At 46.4% G+C, this 15,949-nt stretch overlaps 1 long non-coding RNA gene across 1 annotated transcript in view; it reads left to right on the plus strand.

Moving 5' to 3' along the window:
• The window catches only part of LOC102983821 (uncharacterized), a 38,327-nt gene extending 31,806 nt beyond the window's left edge, over window positions 1-6,521 (plus strand). The window contains exon 5 of the long non-coding RNA XR_449269.3: window positions 6,487-6,521. This is a non-coding gene — a long non-coding RNA (uncharacterized lncRNA). The remainder of the gene's footprint in view (window positions 1-6,486) is intronic.
• The last annotated feature ends 9,428 nt before the right edge of the window (window positions 6,522-15,949 follow it).

The raw sequence follows: 15,949 nt of genomic DNA on the forward strand, positions 1-15,949 counted from the left end.
CTCTATCCAACGAGAGGGTTGGATAATCGTCTCCTAGGCAGTCCCTGTTGACCTTACAGTGTGGGGTTGTCAGAGGCCTGGGAGAGGCTTAGAAGAGAGCAAGGGATCATTTTCCAGTGCCTGGGGTTCAGCCCAGGCATTCCTTCATGTCACTGCATCACCCCCCAGCATCCCGCCAGGGTACCATCTCTCTTGTCCCCACCCAAGGCCACAGGCCGCCATGCAGCGAACAGACCAGCTGCCCAGTGCTGGGCTCCGAGGCAGAGCTTCTGTTCTGGAAAGAGACTAATGGAGTGCCAGGGAAGTGGACCGATTTCCCCAAGGATTCTTGCTTCAGCCAAGTCATCCCACACACTCTCTGTGGTAGGGTCCTTGAGATTTCATTTCACAACTTCCTGGCGGATACCAGGGCAGCGGATGGTAATCCCATTAGAGTTGGCCAGTCTCCCAAACAGGCGGGAATCCTGCTCCATCTGCGGCAGACTTTCTCCTCCCTCACACGGCTGCCAGGCCAGCCGGGGCCATAGTCTTGGTGGCAAGCTCTGAAACCTCGCCAAGAAGTCTCTCCAGGACACTTGAAGGCAGCTCACGGTAACGAGCAAACAGCGAGGCTGCCGTGCTCCCCGCACTACCACCCCCCAAGCCGTCCTTTCCCCTCGGTCAAAGGATATGAATGCTCCCCACCCACCTCCGTTAACAAGCTCGTGCTTTGTGCAGAGCCTGCCTTACAGAAGCCCTGTGGCACAGACAAGCTCCTAGGAGATTGAAGCTCCTCCAGGACCCGGAGGGACCGGTCTGTACAGGGGAATGTGTGTCCTCAACCCATCTCATCATATCATCCAGGAAACTTCACCTCTGAGCAGCCCAGCCCTTCTCACGAGGCTTCTTACTGCTCCCAGATCCTCCTTCTGAAGAAATCACCAAGGCTTTAGTAACCAGGAACTAAACGGCATGGAAATGTGATGAATCGCATGGAGGCAAAACAGGACCACAGCAGTACCTGCTGTTATCAAAGCCAGACCAAAGTGCTGCCTGCTCGGTCATCTTTCCGTTACCCAGGCTATTGGTCGATATGAGGTCGGGGAGGCGGTGGTAGAGAGAAAAGCACAATTTAAAAAATAAACACATTTAAAATATGTTATTTATCTCAATCTTAGAATGAAACTGTCTGATACGTAGTAGATTCAAATATTCAGAATAAAATTGTCTGGTACATAGTAGATTCAAATGTTGGTTTTTCTGTGGTTGGAAGGGGAGATATGATTATCCCCACTCTACAAAGAAACAAACCAAGGCCGTAATTACTCAAGATTAAAAAAAAGTATATATATAGATATATAGATATATATATTACTCTAACAATGAAATATCAGGAAGAGAAAGTAAAAAAAGAAAAATCATGTTTAAAATCACATAAAAAAAATCCCTTGGTTAGGAACAAACCTAACCAAGGAGGTGAAAGACTTATATGCTGAGAACTATAAAACATTGATAAAGGAAATCGAAGATGATTCAAGGAAATGGAAAGATATCCCATGCTCTTGGATTGGATGAATTAATATAGTTAAAATGGCCATACTACCCAAAGCAATCTACAGATTTAATGTGATCCCTATCAAATTACCTATGACATTTTCCACAGACTAGAATAAATAATCCTAAAATCTCTATGGAAGCACAAAAGACCCAGAATTGCCACAGCAATCCTGAGGAAAAAGAACAAAGCTGGAGACATAACTCTTCCAGACTTCAGACAATACTACAAAGCTACAGTAATCAAAACACTGTGGTGTTGGCACAGAAACAGACATATAGATCAATGGAACAGAATAGAGAGCCCAGAAATAAACCCACACACCTAGGGTCAATTAATCTTTGACAAAGGAGGCAAGAATATACAATGGAGAAAAGACAGTCTCTTCAGCAACGGGTGTTGGGAAAGCAGAACAGCTGCATGTAAATCAATGAATTTAGAACACTCCCTCACACCATAGACAGAAATAAACTCAAAATGGCTTAAAGACTTAAATATGACATGACACCATAAAACGCCTAGATGAGAACATAGGCAAAACATTCTCTGACACAAATTGTAGCAGTACTTTCTTAGGTCAGTCTCCCAAGGCAATAGAAATAAAAGCAAAAAGAAACAAATGGAACCTAATCAAACTTAAAACATTTTGCACAGCAAAGGAAACCATAAACAAAAACAGAAAGACAACCTACTACTAGGAGAAAATATTTACAAATGATGCAACTGACAATTTGGGCTTAATTTCCAAAATACACAAATAGCTCATACAATTCAATAACAGAAGCACAAAAAGCCCAACCAAAAAACGAGCAGAAGACTTAAATAGACATTTCTCCAAAGAAGACATACAGATGGCCAGCAGGCACATGAAAAGATGCTTAACATCGCTAATTATTAGAGAAAAGCAAATCAAAACTACAATGAGGTATCACCTTGCACTGGTCAGAATGGCCATCATCAAAAAGTCTACAAATAATAAATGCTGGAGAGGGTGTGGAGAAAAGGGAACCCTCCTACACTGTTGGTAGTAATGTAAATTGGTACAGCCACTATGGAGAACAGTATAGAGGTTCCTTAAAAAGCTAAAAACAGAGTTACCATATGATCCTGCAATCCCACTCCTGGGCATATACGCAGAAAAGACGAAAGCTCTATTTTGAAAAGACACATGCACCCCTATGTTCATAGCAGCACTATTTACAATAGCCAAGACATGGAAGCAACCTAACTGTCCATTGACAGATGAATGGATAAAGAAGGTGTGGTATACACACACACACACACACACACACACGCACGCGCACACAGTGGAATATTACTCAGCCACAAAAAAGAATGAAATAATGCCACTTGCAGCAACGTGGATGGACCTAGAGAATATCACACTAAGTGAAGTAAGTCAGACAGAGAAAGACAAATATTATATGATAGCACTTATATGTGGAATCTAAAAAATAGTCACATGAACTTATTTACAAAACAGAAACAGACTCACAATGAGAGAACGAACTTATGGTTATCAAATGGGAAGTGGGGGAGGGATAAACTGGGAGTATGGGATTAACAGATGCACATGAGCATATATAAAATAGATAAACAACAAGGATTTACTGTATAGCACAGGGAACTATATTCAATATCTTGTAAGAAAATATAATGGAAAAGAATCAAGAGAAAAAAGAATATATATATATATACATATATGTATGTATAACTGAATCGCTTTGCTGTACACCTGAAACTAACACAATATTATAAATCAACTACACTTACATTTAAAATAAAGTGTATATATATATATATGGTAGTGGCCCCTAGACTCAGAAGAGCTTTCCTGGCTGCACATGTCCAGATCCCAGAATCCTGGGGTATGTACCTTACCTCTTCCTTCCTCTAAAGTCCTTCATCCAATTAGTCCTCTTGATGCTACAGCTTTAACCTATCTCAGATGTGTACCACCCTCACTATTCCTGGCACAGTTCTAAGCACTTTAAATCTAGTAACTAATTTATCCTCATAAAACACTAAAGTAGGTATCGTTATTATTCTCATTCTACCGATGAGGAAACTGGTGCACATAGTGGTGAAGTAATTTGTCCAAAGTCACGTGCTTCTAAGTGGCAGATCAGGAACCTGAGCCAGGTGGTCTGGCTCCTGAGTCTGGGCTCTTGACCGCTGCGTTACATCAGCTCTCACTCACTTTGTTCTCAGTGCCTGCCTATCTCAGACATTAGTCATTAAGTCCCTTGAAGGCAAGGATCATCTTTTTTTGTTGTTGTTTTTTGTTTTTTGTTTTTTTGCGGTACGCGGGCCTCTCACTGCTGCTGCCTCTCCCGTTGCGGAGCACAGGCTCCGGACGCGCAGGCTCAGCGGCCATGGCTCACGGGCCCAGCCGTTCCGCGGCATGTGGGATCCTCCCGGACCGGGGCACAAACCCGTGTCCCCTGCATCGGCAGGCGGACTCTCAACCACTGCGCCACCAGGGAAGCCCAAGGATCATCTTTTTATCCTTATCCCCGAGCCCTAAGAACAATATCTGGCACACAATACTTGCTCAATAACTGTCTACTGTATAAACGGTCAGTAACTGGGAAGGAGGGAAGCTGGAGAAAGGCCATCCTGTTTAAACCTAAACTCTCAGAGCTCAAATTGGTCATGAATTCTTTCCTCTGCTTTTATCCAAGATATTAAATGGCCACAAAAACAGGTCATTGATCCCACTGAGTCCACTTCTGATGAACTTTGAGGAAGCAGCCCTCCCAGGGACAACACCAGAACCCAAGGACCGGAGGCAGAGCTCCCGGGGCACCCCGCCTGAGGTCCGACTTCAGTCTCCCAGGACTGCACTTCTGGGTCTGGGCTTAGAATCAATAGGCTCCCCACAAAAACTGGAAATCCGACTCGCAGGTTCTATGCTGATGTGCTGAGTTGGAATCAAATGGTGAGGACTTCCCAGAATGTCCCAGTGAATCAGCTGCTCAATTTGGGACGAATCCAGAACATGTGCCCGTGAAGGGTAGCACGTTGCAAATTGAGATCTAACATGAGCCATCTGGTCTGGAGAAACGGCCAACTGGAAGGATGGGGGCCTGGAAACCTCCCAGAGAGCAAACTTATCTGGGGGAAATGATGAGTCAGCTCTGCCCAGAAACAAAAGGCTTCCATAAAGCCCTTTGCAATAGGCCCCACAGCATCTCTTCTTGGAGGCGTCAGAGTTGGGCAACTCCATCTAAATGTTACCTTTGGATTCAAGGTTCTAAGATGCCCGGTCCCGGGCTCAGCATGGACCTGAGTACCATAAACCTGCATTGCCGTGTTGGGGACAGCATGGGGTGCAGAGAATCACTTCACAGCCAGACAGAAGTGCCAGGCAAGACGTGATAGGAAGTACTGGCCTGGCTGGGGACCAGCATTTTCCCCTAAAATCAAGACAGCTTAGCCTTGATCCTGGAGGACAACTTTCTTCTGTGTCTTCTCCCAGCCATAGTTACTGTTGCCTGTAAAAAAGTAAAAAGCAAACCAATTACCAGGTCTAATTATCTCCCTTCTTTCTCCTCTTGGCAGCAGCTGCCAAGGTTCTTGCCAAAACTCTGCTTCACCAATACCCTGATCCAAAAAGCCCCAAGTTAGCGAGAGAAGGCTTTGCCAGCGCAGAGCAGCTGTAAGGCTTCCCAACACCAAGACAGGGTGCAGGAGTTCAGCGCAGGAGCTTCAAAGCAGCTCTCTCCCAGGAGACCCCTTGGCGTCCGCATGTGGACAGAAAAGAAGTAGTGGCGCCGGCCACCTGGAACTGCACCAGAAGATGATGCAGTGGCCACCAGCAGCCACTTGCCCTGACTGCCCACCCACCCCGGGAAGTAAGGAGGCTGTTTGAAGGCCTGTTTGTGCTGGTGGTGGGAGACGCCAGGGAAGGGTGAGCTTCACGGCCATTTCTGTCCAGGCTTGCTTAGAGCTGAGCCCGAGCCCCCAGGTTAGCTTAGCTGGGAGGTGGGCCAGGGGCTCTCAAGGGGACACTGGGAAGCCCTCCAGGCACCACGCCAGTGCCTGTGCGCACCTCCTTGCACTTCCAAAGTAGCTGCCCTGTCTCTGCCCAGCCTGAGACCTGTTAGTCTCCTCCTACTTGGAGCAGGAGGTAGCTCACTCCTGAAGGACGCCCTGAGCTTCGAGGCTCTCTTTGACTCTTGCCATAGTGAGCCAGCCTCTAAAACCCCTGTCGCCTCGGGGGCCTGGCCTTGTGGGAGCCACCAGGAGGCCATCTACTCAGCCTCCAATGTTGCAGCCTCAGGGGAAGAAGGACCAGGTGCAGTTCACGAAACCTGAGAAGAAGCTGGAGTGCCTTTGGGCTGGTGCTTGGAGAACAGGCAGGTATTGTGTGGTTGGGTACAGAGGGGATATAGAATACCCATCAGTTCACATACAAACACCATCCCAGCCTTGAGCAGGGAGGGAGCAAGGGCCTTGCAGGAGCCTGGGTGATCTGCAACCAGGATGGAAGAAGGAAGGCTGTGTCCATGAGGAGGGTGGTGACCCACGCCCGGAAGAAAGCAGGCCCAGACGCCAAGACGGACATGTTTTCCAGCCCTCATCCCAATGCACACAACAATTCCATAGATCTCAGAACATATGCCTGAGATACCTCTGCGGATACGGAAATTCCATCGGTCAGTGATCAAAGAATGTTTTCCTAAAATCCTTTGGTGGGGATTAGTTTCTCCACATGCCATCGTGCTGGCCATCAGCAAATAATTACTGTCTGTGTGGTCAAAGGTCAGTGCCTGCCCTCCCAGCCCCTGAATCCTGAAGACAGACTGTAAAGGGCAGCAAAGCTTAGCTGGATCTTGAGCAACCAGACACAGCTGGCTTGCAACTGGTCAAACACGGGAGACACAGAACACCTCATCTTTGTGCTGAAGTCAAAGCTTTGCATGTTTTACCATTTTTCTCTTTCACAGTGGCTGGAAGGCTGGGAAAGGTGAGAAGGGAATAAGAGCAGGAGAGAAATTGGGTGAGAGCACAATGGCGTGTGGAGAGAGTGATAATAGAGTGAGAGGTAGTGGGCCTGGGGGAGGGAGCTGTGGGAGGGCGGCTCCCAGGTCTGAGTGGGGAAGGAGACAGGCAGACACCTAATCAGTCATTGTTTCCCCTGGGGCTGGGCTTATCTTCTCCATCTGTCCTCCCACAGTCAGCCAGTGCTCCGGACTTGGTAGGTTTCCCTTTCTCCCTTTACTTACTGTGATGAAGGCTGTAGTTATCAATGTCCTGGTTCCTGCAGCCCCAGGCGGCCACACGAAGATCCCAGGTCAGTCCCTCACCCTGTGGCCTCTAAAAGAGATAAAATCCAGGCAGAGGGGCTGGGAGGACCTTCCTCACTGTGTTTCCAGCCATCCGTGGCCACTCCAACGCCCTCTTTCCCAACCGGTCATCTCTGCCACTAAGGTCACTGTATTCTGAGTACCCCAGCCTTCCCCTGGAGAAGGGCTGCACCTGCTCCTTAAAAGTTTGTCTCTGTGCCTTCGCTTACACCTTCTCTGTATCCTAAAGCCTGCCCATTCCATCTGTCATAATCTGACCTTTACTTTTATTTTTTTATTTTTTGCGGTACGCGGGCCTCTCACTGCTGTGGCCTCTCCCGTTGCGGAGCACAGGCTCCGGACGCGCAGGCTCAGCGGCCGTGGCTCACGGGCCCAGCCGCTCCGCGGCATGTGGGATCCTCCCGGACCGGGGCACGAACCCGCGTCCCCTGCATCGGCAGGCGGACTCTCAACCACTGCGCCACCAGGGAAGCCCTGAACTTTATTTTTAAAATCCAGCTCCTCTGTGCGGGTTTTCCTGATTCCCATTCCCGATTAACCTGTCCCTTCTCTGCTCAGAATTTTGTGACTTGAATGTAAACACTACTTATTAAAGCCAGTAGTGCTTACGGCTGTAGCCTTCTTCATGCTGTGTCCATCCCCCCTCAGAAAACTCCAGCGAGTACCAGGTAGACACTTAGGACGTGTTGATTGACTTGTTGGACTGAATGACTGAGGACATGACAGCTGCGATCAATCAAGAATCCACAGTCACCGTTTCCCAGGCCACCCGGACAGTTTCCACAGCAGAGCCTGCTGCTGAGTGGAGATGTCCTCCGATTTATTTATTTACTTACACAGTTTTTAGTGTTAATTTTATTGTTAGTATTATTGATATTCTTTTCTTGTCATTTCGCAGAGCATCCTTGATCAAATATTCTGCTTTCTTTGGCAACTGCACCTCCCTTCCCTCTGCCAAACTGACTCATTTTCCTCTTCCTTAAGAAGGCATATAGGGAGGGTGGGAGGGAGGGAGACCCAAGAGGGGAAAAGCTATGGGGATACATGTATATGTATAACTGATTCACTTTGTTATAAAGCAGAAACGAACACACCACATTGTAAAGCAATTATACTCCAAAAAAGATGTTAAAAAAAAAAGGCACAATTCTCTATCTTAAGAACAAAACAGAACAAAACAAAACAAAACTTTGATCACCTAACTGTCTTGGATTTATTTTATTGCAAAATTTCTTAAGTACTATATATGTTAGTGTCCTGAGATCTGTTTTCCACTTCATAATTTTACTGAGTTTATATACTTAAGACTATTCTCTAATTTTCTTATCATCTTTCAAATCCAAAGGAATTTTCCTTTTTTCTTCTTAGTTATCCATTTTATACATATTAGTGTATATATGTCAATTTATTATTAATTATATGTTGATTTATTAATTAACACAAACACTGTTCATCCAAATGCTCTAGGGCACAGTCTAAAAAGAAATCCAGAACATTTTAAAAACATGATAAAAATAACATTTACCAGCCTAGGAATAACTGAAGTTTTATTTCTAGACCTTCTGTTCCAGCAGTGATCCCCGTGCTCCCCAACCGCAGCCCCCATAACCCCCTACCAGTTGGTTGTCCCCTTTTCCCACCTTCCCCACCGTGCTTCTTTGGTGATGAACAGAATTGCTGCCAGTGATTGCTAATTGGGTTAATGGAGTGACTGCGTAATTGTCCTCTCCCTGCAGCCCAGCCCACCGCACTGGCTGCTCTCTGACTACCTGCCTCTCATCTGTTCCAGGATCACTAATTTGCAACAATGACTTCCATTGTCGTCCACATCTGGGACTTTGGGGTTTTAAGTGAATCTCCCTAAGGCCGAGAACAGAAGATGCTGCTATTTTGGTTTGTCTCATCTACAATGGGGCCATTCTCTGGGGTTTCTGGGCAGTGTGGGGCTGCCCGGGTGAAGGGGAAATCTGAGCAGCGATGGGACCCAGGCCAGAGCGCAGTGTGCTGAGGAGGGAGGGGAGCAGGTGGGGGTAAAATTCTGACCTTTTTTCCCCAGCGACTTGGGTTTGCATTTCATTTTAATCAGTTTCAGAGGAAACTGACAAGGCAGAAGCCTCGGGAATCTCAGTGCCCCCCTGCCATTGGCCTCCGGTCTCCGGAGCACAGGGGCCAGAGTTGGGCAGCATCTGACCTGGCCTGACCCACCTTCCCCCAGAGGAGGCAATACTGAGGGTGGCCTTTCCGATCCCCAAGTCTCAATGGGAGCCTGTTCTCTCTCAACACCCTTGGACAAAACAAGGCTTTTCCCCCCTTGTTTTTTGAGGTGTGTTCATTCTGCTTGAAATCTGTTTCACCTTAAAGGGAGAACTACCTGCCCAAAGTATGGCAATGTTAGCATCCTTGGCATGGGGTTCAACTGGGGCAGCGAGAGACAGCCTCCAGGAACTCTGCCACATGCCTGGGGGACGGCTTTGTCGGTGAGGGTGGCATGAGGGTGCTAGCACAACCTTTGGTCTCTAAGCCCCTTTGAGCATGGCTCTGGGAAGGGGCTTTGTTTCTTAGGGTGACTTCTGTCTCGGCCTGTGTCCCTCCCTCCAACCCTCCCTTTCCCACCCCGAGCCCCCAGCCTCAGGGTGGTCCTTACTGTTCCTATGCAGCTCCGGGGGGCTTCTGATCACAGAATCTGGGGGTGCTGGATGTGGGTCCTGGAGGTCAGCTCTGGGCTTCATACAGTCACACTCTTGTCTTTATCTGCTGACCACCCCTCCCCCCCCCAAACACCTGGGATGGCAGGGGATGCTTAGACCTGCTTGAATCCCCATCAATATTTGTTTCTGCCTCCAGTTTTGATTATTTATAAACTTGCCTTATCCCTGCAGCCTGCTCTGCTCTCATTAGCGTGTAAGCTTTTCACGCACATCTTTGTTCTCAGTGTAGAACACCTGGTAGGGTGGCTGACAGGGAAGAGGTGCTCAATAAGTAATTAATGAATTAAACTGGGTTGGAAGTTCCTGGCAGTTAAGTAAGAGCTGAGGCTTTCTCTGGAAAGGAAAAGTTGAGATTGAGCAAAAGGTAACAAAGCGCACCAATAACCTCCTCTACTAAACGAGGGGTATGTGCTGCATGGGGACCACGAAAAGGCTGAAGTCAGCAGTCAGGGACCCGTCTCCGCGTGTGACCGCCTGCACACCACTGCCCTCCGCCGGACACTGGGCCAAAGCTGCCCCCGACCTGCAGCCACGTCAGGATGTCCTCAGGTTTCCTTCCCTCCCCATTCTGGATCCAACTCCTGGGCAAACCGGTTCCTCAGTTGCCTTCTCTTACCAGGTTTGTTACACTCTGACTGCTCTGCCTTGAATCCATGAGACCTGGGAAGGCACAAGAGGAACAGCGGCTTCTTTGACTCCGGTGTATCGTGGGTTCCACAAATGCTTATTGCGTGAAAATCAACATAGTAACCCGCAGTTCCTGGCATGCCAGCAGCACTGTGGACTGTCATTATGATTGTTAAATGAGAAGCCACTTAAGAACCTACTCCTATTCGTAGTCTACAACCACTATGGTGCTGACAGTTTTTAGAAGACAACCGAGGAGAACAAAGAAGGACAAAAAGCTCCAAGGAAGGAATTTGAAAACAATCAGTCATTTCTAACTTAAAAACAACAACAGACCTTTCTCCTTAGGGGAAAGAGAGAGGAACAGGAGAGTAAACACATGCATCGCCAAATCTTGTGGAATGGACTGCTCTCTGCTGTACTGTGACACATTTTCTGTCTTTAATGGTAGGTATTTGTGAATTTGCCTTATTATCTCTGCCCCTGACTTCACTAGCATACAAATATTTTGCCCAACACAATCACTGGCCCTTGAAAGTTCTGCAATACATAGGTATTGAAATCCTGGCAGTCAAATATAGTATATGAGTGGCTAATAATTTGCCAAATGGCAATAGTAAAATAAGTTTAAAAGGAGGCATCACATTTATGGCTTATAAATTGCTTCAATTTGCTGAAAAATTGTTTTCATCTCCCAAAATTAAACTCCGGGGTTAGCCCCGGGGTCTGGCAGGCATTTGGATATATGAATCTGAAGCTCAGGGAAGAAGTCTGGACTAAGCAGCATGGAGGTGGAAGTGAAAACCCAAAGAACTACAGAAAGAACTACAGAGAGTAAAATCAAAGTCTGGTATCTTGGGGCCCAGTGCTGAAGTGCTGAAGGGCCAAAAGGGCACAGGAGGCTAAGACAGAGCCAGAGTGGGAAAAGACAGAAAGGTAGAAGAAGAAGCAAGGAAGGATGGAGTCAAAAAAGCCAAGCAGCTGGGAAATTGTAAGGATTAAGGGGTGGTCCATGGCCTCAGATGCAGCTGAATAATCTGGTCAAGAAAAGATTGAGAGTTGTCTGCTGGATTGGGAAATATGAAGGTCACTAGTGACCCTGAGATCAGTTGGTGACCTCGTGAAAGCAACTTCAGTTGAGGGGTGTGGTGGGGACAGAGTGGAAGACCCTGTAGTGGGAATGGAATTGAATGGGAGTCAAGGACAAGAAAACAATCACAGGAGGCAACCAATGCAGGCGAAAGAACAAAGGCTTTTGGTTTTGACCTTGCACCCAGGCTGGGCTCCACCCATCCAGCTTCCCTACTGCCGCTAGTGACATGTTCTAAAAATCAAAATTAATCATACCACTTCCTGTTGTTATTAGCATCTACTAGCTTGCCACTTGCTGAACAATGGAGAGCAAAGTCCAGTGCCAATCTGTTTAGTACAATTTATTTCTCAGACTTGGTTTCTTCATCACTTGTAAAGGAGAGTCGCACAGGTCCATAATCCCTTATCCAAAATCCTTGGAGCCACATATCTTTCGGAATTCACAGCTTGCCGGATTCTAGAAAGGTAATATGGTACACATGCCATATATTACATAATACCTCCAACAGAGACTAGGCTCCACCCTATAATCAAATACACCAACTTGGACAAATAAAGACTACAAATAGCCTTATGAGAGGTCAGGTCAAGTTTTCCACCAAGATATCAAGATACTTCTGTTTTTCAGAGCTTTTCAGAATTATGATAAGGGCTCGTGGACCACCCTCACAGTGTTGTTTTGGTGATCAGATGAGATACGTGTGTAAAGATGAAGCCGAAAGGATAACTACAAAGGGTGCAGAGGCCCTGTTCTTCCTGACTGGGAATGAAAGGAATTTTTCTTTTCTGACATGTGCAAGTGTGAGCGATTAATAAAGGACACTCTTTGATAGCCCTTCGAAAGCTATTTCTCCACAGCTGGAAAGAATAACCTACTTTAAAGAATGCACCCAAGCGTGGCTGGGAACATTTGAATGAAGAAGGGCCTCTACCTTCTTCCTCATCTTGATTTCTCTCTCTCTTTAGGGGCTGGGCTGGGCTAAGCTCGGAGAGTACTGGAACTCATCATGAGAACCCTCACAGTGGAAATCACTTCTTTATTGTCACCCTGCCTTCTAAGCTGTGATCTCAATGAGGCAGGGACGAGGTCTTTCTTGTTCACTGCCGGGTCTCCAGTGCCTAGCACGGCTCCTGGTGCTTGCCCGGGGTGGGCACTTGATATATGTTTTGCTGAATTGAATTGATCTCTTATGTTCCTCATTGTGATGAAGGCAAAGTTGGCATTGTCTTCACTCCCATTGTTTTCACCTTCAGGCAAAAACCCCTCCTCCCAGAGGGTCATTATTTCGGACTCTGCCCTCTCTGCCTCATTCTTTATGGCTCCCCCAACCCCGTTCTCATTAACTGAGGATTTGGGCCGCTGGCTCACAGCCTTCTCCTTCATCCTATCCCCTTTCTTACTCATATGTGACTTTGATCCTAATATGGACAACCCAGGAACCATTCTCCTCCAAAATGTTAAACCCCAATATCTCATCTGACCATAACTTCAGTTCCTCTTTCCTATTATATTACCTTCAGATTTCCTAGAGACCTGGTCCCTTAAACTCTCTCTTTTGACCCAGTTAATTATCCCATGATTTATCACTTCAACTGCTCTCTTGCCTGTACCGTCAACATTTTCGTCCCCTTGTCCTTCTGCCTTGCATACTCTGCAAATCCCTACTATCTGCCTTTTCCATTCTAAGACCCAAGCTTCTGGATGGTGCTGGAGACCATCCAGATTGGGGCAGATGTGCAGATTGGGGCAATTCCCAGGGTATGATCTACAGTTTCAGCTGGGCCTTCAACTCTGTTTGACATACATTTTTTTAAGTTTCTGGTCTGCTTCCTTACTCATTTCACACAATGGCTTTTCTAAAACTTCTCAAGGCTCCAAACCCACTCTTGCCCTCCTATCTTAGGAGATGGCCTTGCCTCTTAGGTGGCAAAGAAAGTTTACCTTCTTGTCCTCGTATCTACATACTCACCTATATCCTTACCCACCTTACCCTCCTTCCCCACCATCTCAAAGGCAATGGTGAATCTTCTCCTGTTTTCACACATCTGTGCCTTTAGTCCTCCCCTTCATGTTTCCCCTGAAATCTTGCTTTCCTCTTTCTCTTGCATTTTTTAATCTTTCCATCTCTTACAATTCCTTCCCTGAAAGTTATAAACAGGCACAAAATCTTTCCATCTTAAACACATCTTAAAATAACACTTTCTTTACCGGTGTCTTTGGGCCATCTTCTTACCTCCTCTTCTTTTTTTAATTTTAATTTTAATTTATTTAACATCTTTATTGGAGTATAATTGCGTTACATGTTGTGTTAGTTTCTGCTGTATAACAAAGTGAATCAGCTATACGTATACATATATCCCCATATCCCCTCCCTCTTGCGTCTCCCTCCCACCCTCCTTATCCCACCCCTCTAGGTGGTCACAAAGCACCCAGCTGATCTCCCTGTGCTATGTGGCTGTTACCCTTTTTTTTTTTAGATTCCATATATATGCGTTAGCATACGGTATTTGTTTTTCTCTTTCTGACTTACTTCACTCTGTATGACAGACTCTGGGTCCATCCACCTCACTACAGATAACTCAATTTCATCTTTTTATTTACTTCCTCTTCTGTTTGTGGTTAAGCTCTTATAAAGAAGAGTATAAAGCAACTGCCTTCACTTTTCTACCTCTTCAATCTCTTTCAGTCAGTTCTACCCGAACCCCAGTCTGACCGAGGGTTCTCTGGCTGAGGGTCGCCAACGGCCTCCCAATGACTACAATCAGTGCACTCATTTTAGTTCTCTCTGTACTTGCTCCCTACCCGCCATCTGACACCACTGACGACTCCCTCCTCAAAACTTTCTCCCCGCCACTTCCCAGACACTCCTGGTCTCCTTTTATCCCTCTGATAATTTCTGCTTCGCCTCCTTTGCGAACTCTACTCCCTCTCTCTAACCCTTTGTACATGTGGCTGTTTTGCAGGCTTTGTCCTTAGTCTTCTCTTCTTATGCTGTGTCCTCTCCCCAGGAAGGCTCAACTAAGACCTATCTGCTGATGACTCCTATTTCATACCACCCCTGGAGTTCCCGATGGAGATACCCAGCTAAGCTACCAGACATCTTCACCTGGATGTCCCAAAGATATTTCAAACTCATCAGGTTCACAACTGAACTCATCGTCTTCCCCAATCTCCCCCAGACCTGTTCTTCTTCCCTTTCCCCTGCATCAGTCAATGGCATCACCACCTCCACTGGCCCAAGAGTCATTCTACTTTTTCCTCTCCTGCATACCCCACATCATTCACTGAGTAAATCTCAAAACTGTTTCCTCCTCTCCATTCCTAAGCTAGTGCCTTAATTCAGATCCATGGCTTTTTTTTTTTTTTTTTTTGGTAAAATATTGGCTATATTCCTTGTGCTGTACAATATATCCTTAAAAATTTTTTTGGGGGAGTATAGTTGTTTTACAATGTAATGTTAGTTTCAGGTGCACAGCAAAGTGAATCAGTTGTACATATACAATATATCCACTCTTTTTTAGATTTCTTTTCCCATATAGGTCATTACACAGTACTGAGTAGAGTTCCCTGTGCTATACAGTAGGTCCTTTTTAGTTATCTATATGCCTGTATTACTGTATGAGCATCTTAAGAGTTCTCCCCATCTCCAGGTTTGCCACTTCACTTAAGTCTTTGTGTGAAGCTGGAGCCCTATAAAATGCAAATCAGCTTAAAGCCCTTGCATGGGCAGGAAAACTAGAGTGGCAGAAAGCAGATCGGTGATTGTCCGGGGTTAGGGGTGCGGGTGGTGGGATTGAATATAAAGAAGCATAAGGGAACTATTCTGGAGATAGAGATGTTCCTTATCTTGATTGTGGTATCTGGTATATGGGCATATACCCAATGGTTTTAATATATAAATGTGCGTGTGTGTGTGTGTGTGTCAAAATGCATCAACCTGTACGTTTAAAACTGGTGTGTTTCATTGTACAAAAAAGTATACTTCAATAAACTTGATTAAAGAAAAAATACCCTTCTACATCACTCCATTGCCTGGAGAACAAAGTTCAAATGTCTTCTCCTGGCTTAAGTGATGACACGATTTCTTCCCTTGATTCTTCTCTTCCCCCGTCCCCCAAATACCTATCACATTAAATACGCTACAGATCTAAAGTGGGCCTAGATGTCCTGGCCCGCCTTGCCCACCTGTTGGACATCCACCATGTTTATCTAGATTCAGCTTGTGCCATCACTATTAGCATCCCCCCACCCACACGTGATCACTCTTCCTTTGCGTTCTACTAACACGACATAAATATCCACCACATAAAGTTTTTGGTTGCATTCTTGTGTTTATATCTCCTCTCTCTTTTACTAAGCTGTAGGTGTGACAGCTGGACCCTAATGTCTCCCTTCTTGTAGCTCCAGCGCTTATCACTAAGCTCCTCAATGTTAGCTGAAGAAACCTGGGCTTTACTATTGGAGTCCAGCCCAAAGAAGAGCGGGACAGATCCTCCTCCAGTCCTATAGGGGGCGCTGTGGCAACCTCCATCGTTTCCCCGCTCTCCACTTCTCTGGACCACCTCCCAGAGCCACACGCTCGGGGCTCCACCTCCTCCTTGGCAACATTCCTCCTTCCCATTGGGCGAGGGCGGTCCGGGCCGTCCAATGGAAAGAGGCGTTGGTGCGAGGAGGC

This window comes from Physeter macrocephalus, chromosome 4 (assembly GCF_002837175.3).
Source record: "Physeter macrocephalus isolate SW-GA chromosome 4, ASM283717v5, whole genome shotgun sequence".
Taxonomy (NCBI): domain Eukaryota; kingdom Metazoa; phylum Chordata; class Mammalia; order Artiodactyla; family Physeteridae; genus Physeter; species Physeter macrocephalus.